This window comes from Camelus bactrianus, chromosome 5 (assembly GCF_048773025.1).
Source record: "Camelus bactrianus isolate YW-2024 breed Bactrian camel chromosome 5, ASM4877302v1, whole genome shotgun sequence".
In the NCBI taxonomy this organism is placed as follows: Eukaryota; Metazoa; Chordata; class Mammalia; order Artiodactyla; family Camelidae; genus Camelus; species Camelus bactrianus.
Genome location: NC_133543.1, coordinates 39,557,359 through 39,579,923, shown reverse-complemented (window position 1 = coordinate 39,579,923; position 22,565 = coordinate 39,557,359). Strand labels below are relative to the sequence as shown.

General features: G+C 35.8%; 1 protein-coding gene and 1 long non-coding RNA gene across 6 annotated transcripts in view; both read right to left on the bottom strand.

The window, feature by feature from the left end:
- Nucleotides 1–22,565, bottom strand: part of GALNT13 (polypeptide N-acetylgalactosaminyltransferase 13) — a 462,125-nt gene that overhangs the window by 352,596 nt on the left and 86,964 nt on the right. The window lies entirely within an intron of this gene.
- On the bottom strand, nt 1,727–20,802 carry LOC141577704 (uncharacterized). The gene is made up of 3 exons (XR_012506998.1): nt 19,817–20,802; nt 18,156–18,266; nt 1,727–16,335 (listed from the first exon to the last, which is right to left on the bottom strand). It is a non-coding gene; the product is annotated as an uncharacterized LOC141577704 (long non-coding RNA).

Here is a 22,565-nt window from a genome sequence, read left to right as displayed (position 1 = left end):
AAGAAAATGTAATTTTTTTTTTAATATTGCATATGAAATGTCCTAACATTTGGAAGATCTGCATAACCAATATTTTCCATGCCTGATGTTACAATACATGATGTTACAAAATTATGCATAGATTAAAAGAACAATTCAAATTGCAAGGTAGACCAATAAATTTAATGTACTCTAGTGTGAAATATTCATTGTTATGGCTTCAGTGTCCTCATTGCAAGTAACCTTTAAGAAACAATTACTTGTTGAGTTTTGATGTAGTATCAAAGCCGAGTATCCACACTTATTAGAAAAATGCTATAAAAATACTGTTCTGTTTTCCAGCTGAGTACATGCGTGAAGCAAAACAGTGTAATGAAAACAGCATATTGTAACAAGTTGAATTCAAAGGCAGATGGGAGAATACAGCTGGCTTTTTCAGATACATATTAAAGATTTTTTTTAGTGTACAAAAATGTCACTTCACTAGTTTTTGGAAAATACAATTATTTTTCATTAAATATTATATATGTTAACATGTATTAGGCTTATTTTTTTACATTAAAAAAATAATTGTTTGTGTAGTATTAATTTGTAATACAGTAATTGTTGATAGATATGGCCAAAACAAACAAATGTTCTTTGGATCCTTAATCATTTTTAAGAAAGTAAAGGAGTCCTAAAAGCAACAAGTTTGAGAGCTGCCACACTATATATTGAAGATATCTCAATATATGTATAAAGTTTCATTATTATCTTTTTAAAAATTTTTATTGATGTATAGTCAGTTTTCAATGTTGTGTCAGTTTCTGGTGTACAGTACAATACTTCAGTCATATAGGAACATACATATATTTGTTTTCATATTCTTTTTCACCATAAGTTACTACAAGATATTTAATATAGTTTCCTGTGCTATACAGTATGAATTTGTTGTTTATCTATTTTATGTATATTAGTTAGTATCTGCAAATCTAGAACTCCCAATTTATCTCTTCCTATCCTCTTCCCCCCCAGTAACCATAAGTTTGTTTTCTATGTCTGTGACTCTGTTTCTGTTTTGTAAATCAGTTCTTTTTTTTTTTTTTTTTTTAGATTTGACATATAAGTGATATCATATAGTATTTTTCTTTCTCTTTCTGGCTTACTTCACTTAGAGTGACATTCTCCACCGACATCCATCTTGCTGCAAATGGTATTAATTTACTATTTTTTATGGCTGAGTAGTATTCCATTGTATAAATATAACACAACTTCTTTATCCAGTCATCTGTCAGTAGACATTTAGGTTGTTTCCATGTCTTGGCCATTTTAAATAGTGCTCCTATGAACACTGGGGTGCATGTGTCTTTTTGAATTAAGGTTCCCTCTGGATATATGCCCAGGAATGGGATTGTTGGATCATATGGTAAGTCTATTTTCAGTCTTTTGAGGAATCTCCATACTGTTTTCCATAATGGCTGTAGCAAAGTGCATTCCCACCAACAGTGTAGGAGGGTTCCTTCTTCTCCATACCCTTTCCAGCATTTATCGCTCATAGACTTTTGAATGATGGCCATTCTGACTGATGTGAGGTGATACCTCATTGTAGTTTTGATTTGCATTTCTCTGATAATTAGTGATATGGAGCATTTTTTCATGTGCCTAATGGTCATTCATATGTCTTCATTGGAGAATTGCTTGTTTAGTTCTTCTGCCCATTTTTGGATTGGGTTTTTTTTTTTTTTTTCCTATTAAGTTGTATAAACTGTTTGTATATTCTGGAGATTAAGCCCTTGTCATTCTCAAATATTTTACAAATATTTCCTCCCATTCCATAGGTTGTCTTTTTGTTTTGCTTATGGTTTCCTTTGCTGTGCAGAAGCTTGTAAGTTTCATTAGGTCCTATTTGTTTATTTTTCCTTTTATTTCTATTGCCCGGGTAGGCTGTCCTAGGGGAACACTCCTGAGATTTATGTCAAATAATGTTTTGCCTATGGTTTCTTCTAAGAGGTTTATAGTGTCTTGTCTTATATTTAAGTCTTTAAGCCATTTTGAGTTTATTTTTGTGTATGGTGTGAGGGAGTATTCTAACTTCACTGATTTGCATGCAGCTGTCCAGTTTATCCAACACCGTTTGCTGAAGAGAGTGTCTTTACTCCACTGTTACGTTCTTGCCTTCTTTGTCAAAGATTAATTGACCAAAAGTTTGTGGGTTCATTTCTGGGCTCTCTATTCTGTTCCATTGATCCATGTGTCTGTTTTGTGCCAATACCATGCTGGTTTGATTACTGTAGTTCTGTAGTATTGTCTGAAGTCTGGGAGAGTTATTCCTCCAGCTTCATTCTTTTTCTTCAGTAATGCTTTGGCAATTCTAGGTCTTTTGTTGTTCTAATTCTGTGAAAAATATCCTATTATTTTAAGTGATGCTTAAAAGTAAAGATGGCAGTTATACAGAATAATCAAAAGAAAGGTCTCAGACTTAGCTATTTTATTATGAATTGAAGTAGTATTGTTTGACACAGTCCCTGTGTAAGTACATGGAAAAGAATGACAGCAAAATCGCCATTCAGTTGCTGTATAGTGGAAGGATGGAGATAAACCTCAAGAATGGGAGGAACATTTTGTTTGCTTGAGGTCTCAAGAATCAGTCAACTGGTGTAGCCTAATCCTTCTTCTTTTTCATGAGTGGACTGTAAGATGCTAACATTTATTGAGAACAATTAGAGTTCTACATAAATGATTTTGTTTCCTTTCCATGCAGCCAGTTAGGTAGAGATGGATACTACTATCATCATTTTGTAGATATGGCAATTGGGGCTCATTGACTAAGCTGAAATCACACAGAAAGAGAGCACTGGGACTCAGGCTCAATATTCTCAACACCACAGTCTTTGCTAGTCCTGTTGCACCGTATTGCTGTGAGAAGCATTTCCTTTTCTGAATTTTTCATGCTTAGGTTTTGAGCCACATACAATAAATAAAACCTAGTATGTTGGAATTTTAAATTATTTTTATTATAAAATTAAAGTATATAAAAATTGAAAATAAATATAAAAGGCAAGAAAATTACCCAGGTGCATTTGTTTTTCTAAAATGGAGTTAATATATACTTCATTTAATATATCTATGTATGTAATATCTTAATAAATATGTATAATTAACATTTTTATGTTTCACTAATATTACTCTGTAATAGTTTCAGTTTCCTAAGAATTGAACTGTAATGACTATACCAGATTTTATGAATTCCTATTGTTAAGAATCTCATATATTTCCAATATTTTGCTATTGTAAATAATGTAACAATAGAACCCTTCAAATATTCAAGTTAGAATATATCCATCATTCCTTCCCCAGAAAAATATTAAAACTAGAGTGATTTATATATACCTCTGAATTATACTGAAAAATACATTAATATAAATTATCCCAATATCTGTTGGCAGTTTACTACTGGAATAGATATTTTTCTTTCAGTGTTAATTTTTATTTATCACTAAAATTACTCATCTTTACATTATTTCATATGATAATAGGCAATTTACATTAAAAAAGTCTTTATTAAGATGTTACTAGAAGTAATGGTCATCGTTATCAACTATATATTAATTGCCGTGTGCCAGGCACTGTTCTAAATGCTTGTTTATTTATTTATATTAATATATTTAATCCTAAAAAAAAAAAAACCTTTGAAATATTATACCAGTTAGGTTAGGCCAAGGTACACTGGTGTAACAAACAACCCCAAATCTCAGAACCATATGACAACGGTGTTTTATTTCTTGCTCACATTACATATCTACTGCTGATCAGTGGCAGCTCTGCTCCACCTCTTCATGACAGGACCCCAACTGAAGAATTAGTCTCTATTGGGATTTTGTCAACCTTACGACAAATGGGAGAGAGAGAAGGCTTAACCATTACAGAGACTCTTAAAGTCTCTGTGTATAAGTCACTTTGTTCACATTGCTTGACCAAAAGAATTCAGAAACCTAATTTGGTGGGAGAAATATGTGTAATATTTCCATATGGAGGGGTAAACAAATCACAAATCAGTCATGCTTTCAATAAGGAGGGGAAATACTACCTTCTCATAAGGAGTGGCAAATATTTAGGAACAAAAATATAATCTGTCACAATAGATACTATCATTTTCCACATTTCATGGATGACAAAACAGCATTCTAATTTTTCTAATATTAAATACCAGTGAGTTTGGGTACCATACCCATACTCAGAGATGTAATAAATGATGGATCCAGGATATAAGCCCAAATGCTCTGGTTTTAGAGACTATGCTCTGGTCCAATGATACAAAATAAATGACATCCAGTAAAAGTCACCTAGCCTCATAATATTTTATAAATATTATAGGCCTATAATTTATTGTCCAAACCTGGGCCCTTTTTCTTTGATAAATGCTTAACTAAATGGGGTGTGTGGGGCAGTTTTAACCTAGGGCTGTCCCAAGGAAACCAAGATAAGTGGTGAACTGAAGCAATTTTTATAAAATATTGTGCTGTTTGGCAGTAATTAAGGGCCTTGGCTAGTCTGGGTATGGAACACTAATCATGTAAACACAGAGCACACAGAGGCTCACTGCAAAATTCTTGAAGTAATACCCTTCAAGGCATAGTAAATTTCTAAGCTGGCTTTGCTTCTTTGCTGTATACTATAAATGAAACTTATTAACCTTTGTAGTGTTTTCCAAGATGGTCTCTAAAATCAATTCTATTTTAGTTCATTTTAACTACCCTTTGAAGTAATAAATATCCCTAAAGGATGCTAAATAATAGTTTTAAAGTTTTAAAAGTCATATAGTAGAATAAATAATAAAACATACACTAAGAATCAATTCGTATAACAATGAAAATGATCAAGATTTTCTGACCTGAGATTCTGGGTCTGTTGTTTTGTGTGCTTAGTGAAGGGATTTATAAATGCAGCTGAGTATACAAACTACAAAAGCTTTTTAATTTTAACATTGCTTATTCAGGTACTAGAAATCTTTAGGGGAGTTTCAGTCTACAAGCTTTTTTAAGCTTCCCAGACTCATTAGTTGCCCTGATACATTTTTTTAAACAAGGTTCCTATTGTATCTTATGTTTGAAATTGTTAGTTTAAAGTCAAATATAAATTCCATGTGGAGAACTGATTATAGGATCTGAAATAAGCAGATGACTCCCAAAAGAAATACAGTTAACAAACAAAAAATATATTCCACATCATTACTGACATTATTTGTGAATACCCCTTTAAATTAAAATTAAAATAAGACATCATTTTCACCTACCAAAACGGGCAAAGATTAAAAAATAAAACATTCAGTGTTGGTGAGGGTGTGGTCAAGTGAGCATTCTCATATACTGCCAGTGAGAATTTAAATTGACACAACTTTTGTGGGAAATAATCTGAAATAATAGAGCAAGATTTTATAAACTGTTCTAGACCTTGATAGCAAGATGTATCCTTTGGAAATCCTCATAAATTTTGATGAAAATTTATCTACCAGCATAATTTATACTGAAAAACTGGAAAAAAGTTTCAGCAAGTTATGATCTGTTCATATGATATGTCTTGGTGTGGGTGTCTTTGTATTCACCATATTTGGGGCTCTGTGTTTCCTGTCTCGGGATATCTGTTTCCTTCTTCAGGTTCAGGAATTTTTCAGCCATAATTTTATCAAATACATTTCTGATCTTTTCTCTGTCTCTCCTCCTTCTGGGACTGACTCCCCCCACCACTCCCATAATGCAAATGTTAGTAGCCTTGTCGTTGTTCGAGAGGCCCCTTAAACTATTATTTATTTAATTTGTTGGTTTTTTTTTTTTTTGAGTGATTTCATTAGTCTGTCTTCCAGATCACTTATATGTTCTTTTGTATTACCTAGTCTGTTGTTCAGTGCTTCCAGTGTGTTTTTCATTTCAGTTACTATTCTTCAGATCTGACTGGTTCTTTTTTGTATCTTGTAGTTCCTTGTTAAAATTCTGTGTTCATCTATTTTCGCAAGTTCATTTAGCATTCTTATTACGAATGCTTTGAACTATTTATCTGATTATTTGTTTCATTAGTTACCCCCCCCCAGGGCTTCTTCTTGTTCATTTGAAACAAATCCTTGTCTTCTCATTTTGTTTAACTTTCTCTGTCTCTGTGAAATTAGGTGAGACAGTTACCTATCCCAGCCTGGAAAGGGTGTCCTTGTGTGGGAGCATTCATGTGCAGTACTCTCTGTGCCCAGTGGCTTTGGTGGGAGTGCTGGATCTGAACTGAGCGCTGGCTGAATCTTTTCTCAGGATGTGCTGGCAGCTGTGACCTTGGTGGGAAGTAAGGCAGGAGGTGGAGGGGTTGGAGCCAGAGCCAGGTGTGAGGGCTTCTCCTGTATTGAGTAGCTATCACTGCCACATCAGAGGTTGGAATCAGGTCCCAAAGTGCTGGAGCAGAAACCCTGAAGTTCAGGTCTGAGCTGGTTCCACCATTCCATCTAAGTGTGCGCTCTACCCCTTCCCAGCAATGGCACCTTTGGCCAAGAGGGGAGCAGTGCTGACGCGAGAGGGGCTGGAATGGAGCCAGATGCAGACTGGGGCATGTGCTGGGCCAGTCTCTGTACACCAGTCCGAGTTCCAGACAGCTCCAGATCTACTGCCTCCACCAGCACCAGGAATGGCCGCCGTCTCCCTGTTCGGATACAGTGCCAGCTCTAAGCCAGCTCCGTCCCACCCAAGTGTGCACTTCCCTTGGCAAAAGCAGCCTTCAGCCTAGTGGGGAGCTGTGCTGGAGGAAGGGGGCCAGAGCCCCCAGAAGTTACAGTCTGCTTTCTCTGCCTTGTGCCCAGGAGTAAACAAGCATGTGTGTACTCTTCATGAGCTGACTCGGTTTCTTATAGCCCTCCTGTAAGTCCCACTGATTTCCAAACCAGCTCAGGGGACTTGTCTTCCTGGTGTCAGCCCCAGGGCTTGGTGCCCAATGTGGTTCAAACCCCTCACTCCCTAGGGAGGATCTCCAAGCCTGTGATATCCTCCACCTGTTGTGTGTTTCCTCCTAGGAGTGTGGGTTCTGAGCTGCTGGTTTTTCTTCCCTGCCTCCCCGACTCCATGTGGATGTTCTTACATAGCCTTGGTTGTCGAAGAGCCATTCTGCCAGTCTCTAGCTGGTTTTCAGTGAGGGCTGCTCCACACGTAGATGTATTTTTGATATGTTCCGAAGAGGAGGTGAAGTGTCCTTCCATTCTGCCATCTTGATCTCCCTTTCTCTCTCTTCCCAAACTACCAAGTACATTGGATATGTGAGATAAATGATAAAGAATAAATTACTAACACATGTCTACATTCCTAGAGACAGGCAGTATGTACAGTGGTTGAGAGAGCAGACTCTGAACCCAAATTCCTTGTATCTGAATCGCAGTATGCATTACCATGTGATCTAAGGAAAATTGCCTGACCTCCCTGGGCCCCAGTTATCTCAAGTATACTAATACGGGGGCAACAACGCTACCCACATCAGAGTTCTGAGGATTACAGAAGTTAATGCTTATAAAATACTTAGAATAGTGCCTGGCACATGGCATCTTTAGTTATTATTTCAAGATAATTTCCTTTCTAAATGTCTATAATGATTGCAGTACAAACAAACATTCAAACCTGGGAATTTGATGGGAGCTCTACTGTTATATGTAGGAATGTAGGAGATAATCAACATGTAGGCTAATCATCAGGAGATTTGGGGATATAGAGAAATGTGTGATAACCAGAATGTTTATTGATGAATTTATAATTAGATAAAATTATGAATGTTATGGGATATCATTAATGAGCTTTTAGAGGAGAAAATTCTTACAGTACGGTGATAAATATTCGTGGAGCAGAATAAAAGCAAGTCTTTCAATCTTGATAGAAGACATGCAAATAGTTTTCTTTTTTTTTTTTTAACATTTTTATTGATTTATAATCATTTTACAATGTTGTGTCAAATTCCAGTGTAGAGCACAATTTTTCAGTTGCAAATAGTTTTCCTTAATTGAAATTTTCTCTTTTAAAACTTAGATACTTGGTAAAGAATACTTTGAAATATAGAAGATAACCTTTTAATTTACAAATGTAAGTTGTTACTAATTTTCTTATTAATAACTACCATCATCAAACATAAAAAATTAAAACGATTATTAACTTGGAACCCTCTTTAACAACACTGAAAATACTGAGAAAGAATATTGAGCAAAATGAACATTATATTTTACCTTTTTGTTTATTTGTATGTACTTTTTTTTTGGTAATCAGTATTATGGACTTGAGAATATTTGGATATACTGTGCTCAAATAATCTGGACTCCTTTGTTTTCTTAACAATCTTTAGTTAATACAGTTGGTGATCTGTGCAAGTACTATTTCAACAAAGAGTGCTAGGAGGGAAGTGTGCTGTGGAAATCTTTTAACTATAGGACTTGGCTCTTTACTTGGCATCATTTATTGATTCCAAACAAATTCACTGGGCATGAACTAGTGTACAGGCAACTCTCATCCAGTCCTCCCCACTGATGACTGAATGAAACTAATGGGAAAAAAAAGAAGAGGAAGAAGGATTAGGTATTAACTTTATGACCAAGGGAATTGCAATGGTTGCTTTAGCATTTAATAAAAGGAACAGAGGGTTAAGTGGTGATTAGGAAAAGTTAATAGGCACCTGGGTATGATATTAACCTGTAAATATGATTAAATGCTAGACCCAGCAGTCAATAGAAGGAAGTTTTAGGATTTTTTTTCCCTTTAGGGTTCTTTAAAAACATGATTTTCCTATAACGTGGTGACAAGGGGAGGAGCTTGATTTCTAACTTGGTACCCTCTTTAGATCTCCTGACATATTAACACTGCCAAATTCCTGGATACAAAGAGCCCAAAGCACCCTTCCATATTCTAGAGGCACCTGTATATTCACTTTCTCCCTAATCCTTGGCTATTCAAATGACGTTACCAGAGCATGATGATTTCACCAATTTTTCTCTGTGATTTGGGACCCTAAGTTAGCTAAAGTATATCACTCATTGTATCAGTGGTTAGAAATTTTGCAGTTCCTTGGGTAAATTCGGAGTTCAGGATCTCTAAACAGAGCATCACATTTAGTCCCTGGGAGAGGGCAGAAAATGTTGTATTTCAAAGAAAGTTTAGTTTTTCATGTTTTCCATGAACTCAGATATATTACCCTGTTACATGGTCACACTGAAACATCTGCCATTATATTTTATGTTGCTGTGCAGACAAGATTCCTTGATATTTCTCAGACATGCTGTTCTGCACCCACACTGTGTGGTCATACCTGGGGAGCCCCTGTAATCCAATTTATTTTAGAATACACTCCACAAAGAAGTTTTAAAGCCCATTTAGATAGACTCACCCTCTATCTAAATCTCTTCTTCATTTCTGAATACTGATCTCCACCCTAGCACCCTTCCCTTGACTTTGTCATTTTTATTTCCCTTCTACATTCTTATCATATTTGAAACCACCTCAATATTAGCGTACAAACCTGTCTTTCTGAGACAGAAGCAGGTATTCTCTTAGCCTTCCATCTTGGCTCCCTGCTCCATGGCCGCCTCTGTTCCAGACTCACCTCCTTACAATGACTTGCATCAGTTTTCATTAAGCAGTACCCTTGTGCCCTCTTGCCAGGAAACCCACATCACTGCCCGCGATTTCCTTCCATATGGCAGTACTAGCAGTGGTATTTCAGTCCTTGCTACAAGTGACAGTAGAAAAATGGACTGTAATGGACCAAACATAATCATTCCAAAGACAGTCCTACCCAAAACTCAGGTCGTAGACCCCAAACACACCCTAAAATACATGCTACTGGTTTTCCACACCCAAATCACACCCCATTACTCCTTATTACTATTATTTTTTCCCACACTACCTAGTGACTTTCCATAATATATATGCTATCAGAAGTCCAAATGCAGTTTGCTGTGAATGTAGGCCATCGTCCAGTGACCACTGATTTATCTTCCTCGTGCTTGGATAGTATGTTTGGTGTTGAACAATATGAAGTAGCCTCAACCTTTAATGGACACTTGTGGTCAAACCACAATAAAGCAGTGTGCTTGGGCCTTGGGTTTTCTTAGTCTCTGGGCTCTAATTCAAGCAATTTCCTGTCTATATAACCAAGAGTCTTTAAACATTTCATGATGTGACAGATTTCTTCTAAATTAACACAGGTTATTAGTACTTAGCTTCCGAGTAACATCCAGAAACCAGTTTACTATTCCCTGTCCAAATATATTCCCTGGGTACAGGCTTGTTCTCAACTATTAGGGGTTCCTTATATCCACAAGTGAAAAGAAAGAACACGATGATGGTTTTATGAGCGGACATTTGGCCAAGTGCTGTGTCTTCAAAGCAAGAATTTTCCTCTACCTTCTGTTTCAGAGCAGTTGAAACTTCTTTATGACATTAAAAGTCACTTCATATTTATTTCATAAACTTTTAAGATTAGATTATTGATTCTATTAATTTCACGGTGCCTCTGTTTCCTGACTTCTTAATTAAGGCTGTTGAACACAGTGGTGTCTGAAGTTCTTTTTACGCTCTCACTTTCTGCACTGGCAGGGCGGTTGCATTTCGGACGTACCTTATTTGCAGCTCTGTTCTGATGAATACGCTGAAGTGTAACAAACAATTCTTCCCTCAAAGGAAGAAATGATAACTACCAAATGTTTGGTTCAAGAAATAAGTGCTGGTGTTGTTCAGCTGTCTGTTAGAGAAAGAATGGGCTTCCTTGAGGAATGGCTTTGAAGTAGAACCTGAAAGATGAGAAAGACATCTTCCTTCTGTCCTCCGCTCTCTGATCCACGGATACCTCTGTTTGGGACTCACCTCTGTATAATGACTTGAGCACTAACAGTTAATCCGTGTCTGCGTCCTCTCACCTGGCAGCCCCATTCTGCATGTCATTTCCCTTTCGGTGGCAGCCACAGTTCTTGTTCAGTCTCTGCTGAAGTGAAGAAGGCAGCAGAAGTGATGGTGTGGGGGTAGGAGTGACATTCACAGGCTTTAGTAGCAAGAGGTGACTGCCAGGACAGGGGAGTCCTGGAAAATGAGCATTAAATGCTGTAAAGAATTATTCAACCTTGGTATTTTCATGGGTAATAGGAAGGGAGAAATGCTATATTCTGAACCCAAGGATTGAGGGGACAGGTATTTGGAGACTGTCCATCTGGTAGGAGTGGAAGCCAGATTGAAAGGGTTTGAGAGTTACTCTATGCAAATAGGCTGTGTGTGGAATACTAAAAATATATACTAATACATACTTTCCAGTTTTTACTATAGAGGAGATTTAACTTTACCAGTTAGTTGCTATTTTTTAGAGTCCCAAGTAGTAATGGTCCAAAAGTAATATTTTAACTGTAAATGTCACTTTTTATTGTAATAGACTAAGGAATATTATAAAATCATTTTCATTAAGTTCCTTGTATTTGTTTTTCCTGAGTTTCTCTCTATAATCTAATTATGAATTTATTATGGGAAATTTGCTGAACTGGTTAACAAGATTTTTGGTTTATATACTTTCTACTATACAAATCCTACTTGGATTTTATAGAAAAAAAATGGGTTGATATATCTGGAGTATAAAAAGTCAAATATGATATATCTTGACTGTTTAAAACTAAGTTGGATCCATAAAATACTATTAAAACTCTAAGGTAAGCTCACTAAATTTCAGGAAATTAATTTTAAGTAATGTATAATGTAACCTCTAAATATTTAAATATACTTAGAGAGGTCGTATTATATTTAAAACTGCTTACTATAATACTATTGTTTTCACTTCCCTCTATCACAAATACTGAAAACCCATATATTAAAACAAATTCATCTCTCACACCAACTATAACAAAGGTATTCATTTAGCTAAAATAACAGGGAAGCTTACTGTTAAGTTCAGGTAAGATTTCATGCTATTAGTACTAAGGAACACTTCACATACAATAAAGATTTCCTTCTTCATTCTGAACGTTAAAATCTTCCATTTTTACTGCTCAACATAGACCAATTATTAGTAACACTGCATTTAAAATTGTTTAAGAAATCTTTTATATTTTAATTAATTTACCACAAGCATCAATTTTTAACATTCACATCAAGTTTCTTGGTTAAGAACAGGATCAGTGTTCTCTGTCACTGTTCACTTTTTTTTCTCACTAAGGCAATTTAATTGCTTTCAAGTAATTTCAAGGTCACACTTAGTTATTGGTCCTGTGCCTGTTCCTACAGAAGATTTTCTTTAATGAAAATGCCAGAGAACCCAATTCCACACAATTGATTTATATTTATACTCCTGCTGAGCTGTGTTAGTCCCCCTTCACCCTCCCCTCCCCTTGCTCAGGAAATACAAGTATTTGGCAGCAATAATTCTCAAAAGAGAAAAAAAACACTCTAATGAAAGAAAAGTAGTAATTTAGATAATTACTTTGAAGAGGAAAAGTGTTTCTTATTTTATTGCTTAGGTCTGAAATAGTAGCAACTGAAAATTGTGGGTTGGTACTAATTGTTGATTAAAACCATGTACAATTATAATTTTAATATAAGCTGTAAGATGGTGTGAGAATGACTTTTTTGGCCTTTTCTGATTGGTCTGCTATTGTTATTTTTAAATTTTTTTTATTGCCGTATAGTTGGTTTATAATATTGTGTTACTCTCTGGCATATAGCATGGTGATTCAGTTATACACACATGTATATATTATTTTTTGTATTCTTTTTCATTATAGGTCACTACAAGATAATATAATTCCCTGTGCTATACAGGAGGACCTTGTCTATTTTATATATAGTAGTTAGTTATCTGCAAACCCCAAACTCCAAATTTATCCCATCCCCTACTTCCCCACTGGTAACCTCTGATTTTTATGTCTGTGAGTCTGTTTCTGTTTCATAAATAAGTTCAATTGTGTCATTTTTTCTTTTTTAGACTCCACATATAAGTGACATATGGCATTAGTCTTTCTATTTTTGGCTTACTTCACTTAGTATGATAATCCATGTAGGTCCATCCATGTTGCTGCAAATGGCATTATTTCATTCCTTTTTTATGGCTTAGTAGTATTCGTGTGTGTGTGTGTGTGTCTGTGTGTGTGTTTGTGTGTGTGTACACACACACACCACTTCTTATCTAGCCATCTGTCAATGGACATTTAGGTTGCTTCCATGTCTTGGCTACTGTAAACAGTACTGCTATAAACATTAGGGTGCATGCATCCACTCGAATTAAGAGTTTCTTCTGGATATATGCCCAGGAGTAGCACTGCTGGATCATATGGTTAGTCTATTTTTAGTTTTTTAAGGAGGCTCCATACTATTCTCCACAGTGGCTGCACCAAACTATATTCTACCAACAGTGTAGGAGGGTTCCCTTTTCTCCACACCCTCTCCAGCATTTATCATTTGTGGGCTTTTTAATGATAACCATTCTGACCAGTGAGAGGTGATACTTTTGTAGTTTTGATTTGCATCTGATAATTAGCAATGTTGAGCATCTTTTCATGTATCAATTGGCCATCTGTATGTCTTCATTGAAGAAACATCTATTTAGGTCTTCTGCCCATTTTTGATTGTTTTTATTATTGAGTTGTATGAACTGTTTGATTTTTCTAGAAATTAAGCCCCTATCAGTCACATTGTTTGCAATATTTCTCCCATTCCATAGATTGTCTTTTCATTTTGGTTATAGTTTCCTTTGCTTTGCAAAAGCTTACAAGTTTAATTAGGTCCCAATTGTTTTTTTTTTGGCTTTTATTTCTATTGCCTTGGTAGCCTGACCTAGGGGAACATTGCTACGATTTATGTCAGAGAATGTTTTGTCTATGTTCTCTTCTAGGAGATTTATAGTGTTGTCTTATGTTTAAATCTTTAAGCAATTTTGAGTTTATTTTTGTGTATGGTGTGAGGGAGTGTTCTAACTTCATTGATTTACATGCTGCTGTCCAGCTTTCCCAACACCACTTGCTGAAGAGACTCTCTTGTCTCCACTGTATATTCTTGCCTCCTTTCCCAAAGATCAATTGATCAGAGATGTGTGGATTTATCTCTGGGCTTTCTATTCTGTTCCATTGATCTATAGGTCTGTTTTTGTGCCAGTACCATGCTGATGTGATTAGTGTAGTTCTGTAGTACTGTCTGAAGTCTGGTGGTGGGGTGTTTATACCTGCAGCTTTGTTCTTTTTCTTCAATATTGCCTTGGAAATTCTGGGGCTTTTGTATTCCATATAAATTTTAGGATTATTTGTTCTAGTTCTGTGAGGAATGTCCTGGGTAATTTGATAAGATCACATTAAATCTGTAGATTGCTTGGGGTAGTATGGCCATTTTAAGGATATTAATTCTTCCAATCCAAGAGCATGAGCTATCTATTTCTTTAAATAACTTTGATTTCCTTAATCAGTGTTTTCTCTGCATTTAAGTCTTTCTCCTCCTTGGTCAGTTTTATTCCAAGTTTTTTTTTTTAATTCAATTTTAAAAGGGATATTTTTTTAACTTTCTCTTTCAGGTATTTCATTGTTAGCGCAAAGAAATGCAAGATACTTCTGTGTGTTAATCTTGTATCCTGCTACCTTGCTGAATTCATTTATCAGCTCTAGCTTTTGTGTGGCATCTTTAGGGTTTTCTGCATATAGTATCATGTCATCTGTGTATAGTGAGAATTTTACCTTCCCTTCCAATTTGGATTCCTTTTATTTCTTGTCTGATTGCTACAGCTAGGACTTCCAATACTATGTTGAATAAAAGTGGTAAAAATAGCCATCCTCGTCTTGTTCCAGATTTAAATGAGAGGGCTTTCAACTTTTCAGTGTGGGTATTATATTGCCTATGGGTTTGTCTAAATAGCTTTTATTATGTTGAGATATGTTCCCTCTATTCCCACTTTGGTTAGAGTTTTTATCATAAATGGGTGTTGAATTTCATTAAATACTTTTTCTGCATTTATTTAGATGATCATGTGGGTTTTGTCCTTTCTTTTCTTAATGCGGTGTATCACACTGATTGACTTGCGTATGTTGAACCATCCTTGTGTCCCTGGGATGAATCCAACTTGGTATTTTTTATGTGTTGTGGATTCAGTTTGCTAATATATTGTTGTAAGTCTTTGCATCTATTTTCATCAAAGATACTGATCTGTAATTTTCTTTTTTTGGTAGTGTCTGCGTCTAGTTTTGGTATCAGGCTGCACAGAATGATTTTGCAAGTGTTCCCTCCTCTTAACTCTTTTGAAGGAGTTTGAGAAGGATCAGTATAAGTTCTTCGTATGTATGGCAAAATTCCCCAGTGAATTGTGGACTTTTGTTTGCAGGGTGTTTTCTTTTTAATTATTATTTTTACAGATTCTATTTTACTTCTAGTGATCATTCTGTACAAATTATCTATTTGTGCTTGATTCTGCTTTGGTGGACTGTATGTTTCTAGAAATGTGTCCATTTCTTCTAGGTTGTCCAATTTGTTGTCATGTAACTGCTCATAGTATTCTCTTAGGGCTTTTTGTATTTTGGGGGTATTCATTGTAATTTCTCCTCTTCCATTTCTCATTTTGTTTGAGTCCTCTCCCTTTTCTTCTTGGTGAGCCTGTGTGCACACCAAGAAGGAGGCTGCTATGTCAGGGTCCTGCCCCTCCCTTCAGGTGTACTAATGAGAGTTTTTATGGCAGACCTGAGCTGCTATGTACACACCCCCAGCTTCAGCTGGTACCCTACTCCAGCCGCTTCAGGCTGTGTCCAAGCAGCCAACCCCAGCCCTCTCCACCCTGGGCTTCAGCACCCAGCCCCTGCACACACCAGCAGTCTCCCTTCTTGGCCTGTGGAGCACCGGTTTCTCTCTGTTCTGCCTGTTAAGGAGCAGCTGCTGCACTCTCCCCTCGGAGCCTCTGAAGCTCCCTTTCCGTCCTGGCTGCTCTCCCTGCTGGTGAAGGGGCTTCTCAGGGTGATAGCACTTTTCTTCTTTCACCGCTTCTTCCCAGGGCGCAGGTCCTCTGCCGATTCTTTTCGGTTTTGTTTTGTTGGTTTTTTTGTCCTACCCAGTTACATGGAGATTTCTCTTGTAGCCCTGCTAGTATAATAGCTTCTGTCAGAGTTCAGTAGGTATTATGCAAAATTGTTCCACACGTAGGTGTATTTTTGATGTATTTGTGGGAGGCGGTGAGCGCCTTATCCTTCCATTCTGCCATCGTGAAGCCCGTCCTGCTGAATAGCTTTTTAATAAGTAATGAAACAGGGAAATGGGCAAACAGGCCTGGAAATCTTCTGGAGACAGTAGGTCAGGACGTGTTTTCATGTGTTGTCAAGCAGTTATTGGGTAAACTCTTCACATTCTATAGTTTGCTGGTAGGTAAGAAGGGAGGCCCCTACAGTGTGAAGACAATGTATTTATTACATTAAAACGGCTAAAATGAAAGTGGCACGTCATTTTGCAGAATTTGTTTATTATTTTGCATATTGCCCTTTAATATTATATAACTGTTATGCCAGACATCAATTACATTTGATGCTAAAAATACTACCACTTCCTCTGGGAGTTCCCAATCCAAAGGAGAATTCATAAATAAATATAAGTTTAATATAGAAATTGATATAAAAAATACCAAGTGAGCAGGAAAAGAATTCTTCACAAAACTCAACTGCCACTAGAGAAGGTACGTTGTATGTGGGAGGTGAGGAGAGGAGTCTGGGCAGGATGCTGTTAACAGGAATTCAAGAAAAATTGACATGTGAACTTTGAAAGGAAGAGGAGTTAACTAGGAAGCAAGGGGCCTTTTCTTAGGAAAATGATGCTCTTACCTGACAACTAGAAATAATGAACATTCTTAGTTATCTAAGAATTGTCATTTAATAAGTCATGAATACCAAACAAACAGTAATAAAAATAACATGGAGAGTACTGATGGAGGGTTTACTATTTACTGCTAAAGGCTGTCCACAGATAACTGCCTTTACTCCTGTGAGGCACATAGACTTATTTTTCCGTTTTACAAATGAAAGACCCCAAGTTCAAACATCAGAGACAAGATTTGATCCTGCATAGTCACATCAAAAATTATGCCTATTTTATTACAGAAGTCCTTATAGAGATGGAAAATATAACAATAGAAATGTACAATATACTGGGTAGGATTAACAGTGGTTTCATTACTGCAGAAGCTAAGAGCAGTGAGCCTGACAGTGATGAAAGCTATCCAAAATGAAACAGAGAGGGGAAAGAAAAACAAAACCGTAAGAGGTAAACAGAAGCACTAGTGATATGCTAGACAGTAGTTACAAAACCCAGCTCAGTGATTTCCAGGGGCGGGGGTGTGAGGAGAGGACCATGGTGGTTGGTGATTACACAACTGTGTACGTTTGTCAGACTCATCATGGTGCACTCTTCAAGCTGGGGACTGTACTTGTTTATAAATTACACTTCAGTAGAGCTGATTAAAGAAAAAAACTAAAAAGAGGGTAACTCACCAAGTGGCTTAAAAAAAGGACTGTGATACATCTCAAGGAAATTAAAAAGTTGAAATTTATGTGATTCAAACAATAAAAGTTAAATATTATTAAAGATAATGTTAAATACAATTACTAAATCATTCATGTTAATATTAATAACACTAAGAATATTCTGTAACATTAAAGGTAATTGTTTCTGTAAATTTCACTTTTAATATATGTGTGAACATTAACTGCTCTGGTTGCCTTCAGTGTATCACAGTCTTCTGGAGCTAGTAGAGAGCCATTTATTATACTAGCCTCTAAGTACACTTTCAAGTATCTAGAACAAACATACGCACATAGTGATTGTGTTCTACGTCAGAACTCTAGCCAGTAATCTAAGTAGTTGATTACAAAAGTAATTTAAGGTTTTTGTAAATCTGCCCTCTATTTTTTTAATTTCAAATTCCACATAAATCTTAAAACATAAGAACTCAAAGAAAGCATCATTATTATTGGAAATCATCCCTGACCACAATACAATTGAAAAATTAGGTATCTCAGTAAGGTTTTAAAGCTGCAGTCCCTATAAATTAATAAAAGAAAAAGCATTCAATGTATTTCCTTAAAGAAGCATTTTATTGTGAAAAATAAAACTTTAAAATTAAAGATGACAGGTATAATCAAATATGATAGATCTTTCCTTAAGCTAAACAGTAAAATTTATTGCAGGTCTGTGACACCATTAGACATTTACCTGTTTTTATTCTCGTGTTATCTTCCCTTTCCTTTAGGAAGAAGCATAGTATTTCCTCTAAAGGGAACAAGGTAGTGACACCACCTTTCTTGAAATTGCCAGTATGTCACACTACAAAGGGCACAGAATGAAATATGTTTACTTCATTTAGACCATACACATTGCCACATGTTAAATGGGTGTTAAAAATTAAAATAGAATGCCAAGGACATAAAGGGCTGCAATGAAATAAATCCTACTCAAAATCCTTTTTATTCATTATGCAAATGAAATCTCATTTTAGTTTGTCATATTTGGAAATCAGCTAGAGAGAATGTTTAAACGCTAAATCTTTATTGTTGTGAACATAAACCATCAAATGGACACTTCAGTGTATGGTCACAGACCAACTTCATCCCATAATCTTAACCCAAAAATTAAATGGAGGAAAGAGGGTGAAAGAAACTATATTAGATTATAAATTTAAATTAATGTAAGTTTTAGTTTCTAATACTTACATAGTTGACAAATATCTGTATTAGCCTGATTAACACACTTCAGTTTTTAGGTAGAAATAACTGAGATAGATATATATTTAAAAGAAAAAAAACAAAAAATCATTTTCTTACTTAAAATTATACAATTTGGAGATGATAACACCTCAATGCCATGAATAATTATATTTTAAGCTAATCTAATAACCTGCATCAAATTTCTTTGGAAGTACTACTCTAGCTCAGAACTGGTAAAGATTCAAGTACTATTTGTATTTATTTAATAAACACTAAAAACTGAAGGAAATTAAAGCAAATTTCACTATACTCTGTTGATACCAAATTTTGCTCTGTACATAACAGAAAATTAGACAGTTTATAGACAGAATAGCCTTATATCAAGATTGCTTTCTGTTTCAGAAAAATTAACTCTAGAAAATATATCTTATTTTTACCTAAATTATTTCCAGATAGAAATAGTTCTCCTTTCAATAAGTTAAATAAATTTAGTCTTCTTGTTTTTTCTTTTCCAGTGCCAGCAAAAATCCTCAGCATCTTAGATATACCCAGTACCTTAAATACTCTCAGCACCCTGGTACAGAAAACACAAAAACTACTGTCATCTGGTTTTAGGGGCATCTGTTGTCACTGTTGTGTGTGTGGTGTTTGTTTTTGTATAAAGTTAGATTTGTGTGATCATCTACAGGTCATCTTGAAAAATGAAACATGATGTTTGGTTAAGATCATTCAACAAATTTCTGAAAGTCAAGTGAGAACGTGTAGCTTCATCTTGCTACTTGTTAAAGGAAACAAAGTGGATTTTAGAGTAGGCCCTATATTACCTGCTAAAGATAGTTAAGCTTCTCGCTTATAAAATGAGGTAGTTATCTGCACTGACAGATGCTATAAAGAAACTCATTTGTCCCTGTCACTAGTTCTTCTTAGGAACACTGACTTCAACATGTACACATGGTGAACACATGGTGATAGATGATGGTTACAACTTACACAACAGAAGCTGCAGTTATTACCAACCTATTTACAGATCTGTAAAGTGAAACAGCACAAGATTTGTATCACAGTAGAAAACGTATTGCACATATTTATAACTTCCCCCTTCTGAAATTCATTTAATCCTTCCACTAAAAACAGATCAATATTTAAATAAATTTAGCGGTATTTACTTACTAAGATGAGCCACGTATGTTTTCATCCTTGTAAATGGATCATAAAGTTTAATCCCACAGTATACTTCTCTCGGAGGCTGTCACTTTGATTCCTAATGTTTCACTGGCCTTAAATGATCAATGTTGAAACCGTGTTTGTTCTTGTGGATTGTAGTGAAATATGAGAGGGAAAAAAAATGTTAACTCTAACAAATGTATGCTGGGAGAAATTGTCAGTATGAAAGAACATCAGAGAGCTGAAATTACACCTTTTCAGTTCCTGTAGAAGATGGGCATTCCTGTGTGTGGTAACTGGTCCTTTGCAGCACAAAAAAGGGTAAGACTACTCACTAATCCTGCAAATGACATAGTAGCAGACGTGATAAAATGCATAGGAAATTAATAATAAGACTGTAGAAACAGTAAAGCAAGACAAAATATATCAGGCCACTCCATCTCAAGGAGAGGACTATTGGGTATGGACCACTAGTCTGGAATCTATGCAACTAGAAAAAAATCTGCAAGCTGAAAGGGGGTAATCTGGTTCAGTGAATTGCTGATCTCAGATGACAAGGCAAACTCAATATAAAACTGCAAATTGAAGCAACTTTCACCCTACTGTTTCTGAAAATTATGTTTCAAAAATATCACAAAGATGAAAATAGGTTTGCACGAGACCAAACAACCAGTCCCACCAATCCAATATTTTGTCTCCAAAGAAATAATCTGGGAGATGAGTATGAGCAGTTGTCCTTCATGACTCCGTCTGCTTGTATTAGGGATGTGAATTTAGATCCCTGACTTTCCCTTAATAATGGGTCAGAGAATTCCCATCCAGGAAGGTAGATATTTTTCAATTTAAAAAAAAAAAAGGATCTTTTTAAAGTAAAATATAATTTGAAATTGCAACTTACAGGACTCCTTTCCTTGAATGGAGGTTAAGGGCCTGGCCTCCTACTCCCAGACACCATCTCAGAACACAAGGTGCTCTGAGTCTCCTTCACAGTACCTTAGGGCTCTGAGAAGAAAAAGAAAGCTTGCAAGCCACTGCACACGTCTAAATCTTTGGAAGCCTACTCCTATTTCCTACTCACATTTTAAGAAAAGTAAGATGACAAGTGTCCTCCTAGGTTTCTATAATGAGTACAGAAGTATTTCCTTTCATCTGCCTTAAAATGATAGTTTTCAAATTTTAAAGTTGCCTCTTAGTTCTTTAAGCCTCAGAAACATGTATCCAACTGTCTACTCAGAACTCTTACATGAATCGCTCAAGGGCAATATATCCAAGGCTGACCTCATTTTCTTAGCCAAGATCACTATCACCAGGCACTAGCTCAGGAAGGAAACCTGGTATCTGCATCACCTCCCACTCATTCTCAGTTTCCAACCGTCTCTAAGCTATGCCCATTACTCTTCTTAAATCTTTTCTTTCTCAAGTCCATCTACTCTTCCCACTCTCCGAGTTCAAGCTACCATTATGTCTTCTCCCAAGCTACAGCAATAAACCCAACAGGTCTTCCTTCCCACCCACATTTCAGGCTCTCTAATCTATTTTTTCACACAGTAGTTAGTTATGACATTAGGTCTGTCCTGTCTAAAACCGTTCAATAGGGGCCCACTGCTTTTAGAATTAAAAGCAAACCTTAATATAACCTAGAATGACCTGACCACACCACTAGCATCCTTGGTCTTTGTCCTCCAGTAATATTAGCTTCTTTCAGTCCCTCAAACCTGTCATTTCCTCTTTGCCTTAGAGCCTTGATAGATAAGGTCAGGTCATTTATTTACATGCTGTCATATCATTTTGGATTGGCTGTATTTATCGCAATTGTAAATCAACATGCAATTCTGTTTTCAAAGTTTATGTTCGATATTGGCTGGACTGTCTGGCTTATGCTCACATCCTAGCACATAGTATGTCTTGTCCAGAACAGAGCTTCACGAGTCTCTATCAGTTGAGTTAGTAATTGATAATCTGGAGAAAAGTATGACCTACCTTTCATTTGATTTTTGTAGACTTTTGACAAGGTTTTAAACTTTGAATCCTTTTAGTCTCGCTTCAAGAAACATCCGCCTCATTTTAGATTCTCAAATTGCTCCTCTATTTTATTTCTGCTTCCTTATATCTTTAATGAGGTTGAAGAATGTCTAGACTCATACATGCAAATGTTTTATTTGTATATATGATGTTATATACACAGATTCTATGATTTGCATTTGTATTTTCAAAGCTATTACTGATTAAAGAGCTTGACTCTTCAGCATCTTTTAAGCATCCAAGCATGTCAATACCTATTGAAATTAACAAGAATCACACAAAAGGGAGGATAGTAGAAGAGGAATATGTCTTCGGGTCACTAAGCTTTGGCAGAGACCATAATCTTAGATCCCTAGTTCCAGCCAACCACCATGAATCTATTTTTAATTCATTTCTGGATATTTAGTTGTAAGTGCCTCTCATTCACTTACAGATATTGATCTGTTCAAAAGCAAGGAAGCCTTTATTACCACATTAATTTTTGATCTTCTGCCCCTCAGCAACCTGGCAATTATTTAAATAAGTCTGGCTAGCTAAATTACTGACAAGATTGAAGAAATTATCCATATTTAAAGTTCAAAACCATTGATTTTGAGTAATTTATTTAAGGTGAATACAAATTAAAGAGATTTTGCATGAGCTGTCCTTGGATAGCTACATTAAATTAACCTAGATCTAAAATAACAAAACAATATTAAAATTAATAATAGCCATTTCAGAGTGTTTGTTATAG